Source organism: Vigna umbellata, chromosome 1 (assembly GCF_029865625.1).
Source record: "Vigna umbellata cultivar VRB3 chromosome 1, Vumbellata_1.0, whole genome shotgun sequence".
Lineage (NCBI taxonomy): Eukaryota > Viridiplantae > Streptophyta > Magnoliopsida > Fabales > Fabaceae > Vigna > Vigna umbellata.
The window spans coordinates 29,514,608-29,518,988 of record NC_142165.1 but is presented as its reverse complement, the minus strand read 5'-3'; positions in this window follow the sequence as shown (position 1 = coordinate 29,518,988).

Here is a 4,381-nt window from a genome sequence, read left to right as displayed (position 1 = left end):
GTTTCCTCGAGTCCTACTAAGAACTAACCCCACAAGGATAACTTTGATACCAATTGAAGTACCTAAAAAATAATAGAAGGGGTGTTAGAATTAATGAGCTTTGTTTCTCAACACCAAGACGGGGATGAATTGGTATTTTATCAAAATAAACGTTTTTAAAATCTTTTTCACAATTGGTATGATTCTTTAAACCTTTCTTAGACAGTAAGCAATATGCATGCAATGTAACAGTATGCTTAATCAATTAATGCAGAGAGATAGGGAGAAGAAAAATCAAACTCCGTTTTTTATACTGGTTCGGCATTAATTCCTACATCTAGTGTCCTACCAATAAACCTGAGATTGAAAGCCAATTGAACTATAGAGATCTGAGTTTTTACAACAAGGCTTTTACAACGACCAACCTGTCAAAATGTAAACAACCTCTTTAACTCACTAATCTAATATAGCCAATACAAAAACCTACATCAAGAACAATCATCTCCTGTAGTCACCCCTTTGAGAACCCTCTCAAAGTACAAAGAAAACCACGTTCTTCTTCCTGGCCGTACTCACAGGAACCCACAAATCAAAGATTGTGAATCTTCTTCTCCTAATCAAACAACAAGCACCTCAGTTGTGCAGAACGATCAGCCTTTTCAATCCAGTCAAGTTTGCTTCACAAGAATTCTTCAAGATCCTCTAATCTTTCACGTTCTTGATTCTTGGAGCTTCTAAGTAATCTGTAAGCTTTCTAAACTCAATAACAATCAAATATGAAAATGTTAGAATCAATTCTTCTTACAGAAAACAATATATGAGTCAATATATAGTTTAAGTCACTCCTCACGCAATTTAATCGATTAGCCAACTTATGTAATCAGTTACATTACACAGGGGTAACAGAATTACAACCAACTTGCACTATGTCAAAAAAACATTTTTTATACCTATTAAAAAGGCCTTTTATACCTGTTTTTTAGTACCTATAGATGCAGGGGGTATAAAAAGTTTTCATCCTTTTACACCGATTCTAGAATCGGTATAAAAGTTTAATTTTTTACACCAGTTATTTTTGTAACAGGTATAAAAGTTTGATATTTACACCTAATATTCTTGGATCAGGTATAAAAAAGTCGCCTCTCTTATTAAAAAAACTCACTTTTATACCTGCTGGTAACATACAGGTATAAAAGAAGCACACTTTTATACCTTATGATGTTATAACCGGTATGAAAAAAATAAGACTTTTTATACCTAATGTGGCTTTAACCAGTGTAAAAAATGACATTTTTTTAAAATATTTGATTTGTATGTGCTACTATCTATATCGAGACCTGGAAAAAATTCAATCCAAGATTTACCTAACAATATTGTTTCTATATTCAATCCAAGATTTAGTTGAAGAAGATATTAGAATTATTTAAAAGCAATTTGTAGAAATTAAATATAGTAGGAAAGTCTTGTAACTTTGTAAAACTTGCATTTTTATTGCCATAATCGATTATGGAATGTCAATAATCGATTATCACAAGTCATCCAGGAATAATCGATTATCACCTCATATAATCGATTATCACATTTTTTGAAAATCTGTAACGGACTTGAATCATCGATTATCACTTACAATAATCGATTATTCGTGGCAGTTGAGACATAATCTTAGATATTCAGAACAGCTAGCTATATATTGAGTTTATGTGAAGATCAATGTAACGTTGTTGAACAGAAGCTCTTGCAGAATACTGTTTGTCAGAGGAAGTTCTCAGAAGCTATAGTTTAAGTTCCCTTGCTTGGTCTCGTGAACAGGAGAGGCTCGCGTGTCGTGTGTTGATAGTCGCAGCAAGCTCTCTTCGAGTTAGTAAGGTGCTCTGCCTGGTCTCGTGAATAGGAGAAGCTCGCATTTCGTTTGTCGATAGTCGGAGCGGTTCTCTTCGAGTTGGCAGAGTGTTCTTCTTCCGGTTCGTTCGTCGAAGGAAGGTTTATTTATCTGCTTTATTCATTATTTGTTGTAAGTTGTGAAACATCTTTTTAGTGGAATTGTTAATCACTTTTTACAGTGATTAACGACTGGATGTAGATTCTGTTGAATCGAACCAGTATAAAAATTACTCGTGTGATTTTCTATTCCCTACACTCTTTATCTTTTATGCATATCAACTGTTCGATAAATTTTCTGAAAGAAAATTGATTTTCTAAAAACGGACCAATTTATTTTAAAAAGGGTGACCGAACACGCTTTCTGCTACTCTAGTTTTATTCCGCTGCGTTACACTCTGTCTGGTACCAGCCAACAATTCGTATCAGAGCTTGCTTTGATAGTTTTTCAAAATTTGCGAAAATGGTCGGTCACAACCAACATCTTGTATATGCCGAGGGTGCTTCTATTAATAGACCACCACTTTTTACTGGTGATAACTATGCGTTCTGGAAAGTCAGAATGGAAATTTTTATGGGGTCTGTTGACAGAGGTATCTGGGAAGCTGTACAAAATGGTCCTTATATTCCTAAAAACAGAGTTGAAGGTGTAGAAGTAGAAAAACCAATTTTTGAGTGGACTAATGAAGAAAATAGACGAGCTCAGTTTGATATTAAAGCTCGTAATATTATTTCATCTGTTGTTGTCCTTGATGAATTTTATAGAATTTCTGTGTGTAAGACAGCACAGGAAATGTGGGAAGTTCTCAGAGTCACACATGAAGGAACAGAGGATGTGAAACGTGCAAGGAAGAACACTCTCATTCAGGAGTATGAGATGTTCAGAATGCAACCTGGAGACACAATTTCTGATGTCCAAAAGCGTTTCACTCACATAGTGAATCACTTGACAGGGTTGGGTAAGACTTTTGATACTGATGAATTAAATGTAAAAATTTTGAAATCATTGGACAGGTCGTGGCAACCAAAGGTGACTGCCATCTCTGAGTCTCAAAATCTCACTCAAATGTCAATGCCAATTTTGTTTGGGAAACTCTGTGAGCATGAGCTTGAGTTGAGAAGATTGACGGCTGAAGAAGATCAAGGTAAAAGAAAGACACTAGCCTTCAAGTCCGAGATCTCCAAAGGAAAGAACTCTAAAAGGATTGAAGATGATGATTCTGATGATGAGGAGAACATGAGTCTCATGATAAAGAAATTTGCCAAGTTTATGAAGGCAAAAGGTAAGGACAACTTTCGTAAGGAAAGGAGAGAAAATCAAGAATCTCCTTCAAGTGTTAAATGCTATGGATGTGGAGAAAAAGGGCACATGAAAACTGAATGTCCAAAGAACAAGAAAAGTGAAGAAAAGAAAGAAAAGAAATTCCCAAAGAAGAAGAAAGCTTACATAGCTTGGGAAGACAATGCATCTAGCTCAACAAGCTCAAGTGATTCAGATGAAGAAGCCAATATTTGTCTAATGGCTGACTCAGAAGATGCTGGAAGCCAAGTAAGTGATTCCAGTTTTGAATCTAGTGAATTAGACTTGCAAAAGGCCTTCTGTGAATTGTTGATTGAATCTGAAAAACTTGATGTTGCACATAAAAAACTTAAGAAAGAGCACAATGAATTAAAATTGAATTATGAAAAGTTGCTTGATGATGAAGTTGTCTTAAGAAATAAAGTTAGTTCTTTAGAAACAAAATTATCTGATGCAAATGCTACTGTTGAATCTGTTGAATGCTTGTCTTGTAAGAATCATATGTTTGATATTGACATACTTGAAACTTACTTGCAAAGGAAACCAAGACTAATTCACATGCTAAGACAAATCTTAAGAGAAGCAATGTTAAAAATAGAAATATGCATCAAATAAATAAGTCCAAAGTAAGAAGAACTCGTAGAGTTTGGGTTGAAAAGGGGACTTTTATTAAAAACTAAGTAAGTAATGCTTGTTGTTTTTACTGTATGAAGCATGGACACACATCAAACAAATGCAACATTAAACATTTTGGTGTTCCAAATGGTAAATATGCATGGGTTAAAGTTGTAAAATGATTTATACTTGCATGAACTAACCCCAAGGACCCATAATTAGATTGGGGACCTAAAACTCTTGCTAATTTGTTTTGTAGGAATCTACTAAGTCAAAGAAGTCATTGTGGTATCTTGACAGTGGATGTTCAAGACACATGACCGGTGACAAGAAAAGATTCATCTCTTTTGAGAAGAAAAAGCAAGGATTTGTGACTTATGGGGATAACAACAAAGGTAGAATCAAGGGTACCGGAGACATTGGAGGAGGAAATACATTGACTATAAGAGATGTGCTATTTGTTGAAGGCCTCAAGCATAACCTCTTAAGCATAAGTCAATTATGTGACAAAGGTCTCAAGGTAACTTTTGAAAGTGATAAATGCACTGTTTACTTTAAAGACTCTACTGATATTGCTTTGCAAGGTGTTAGGCATAACAATATTTATTT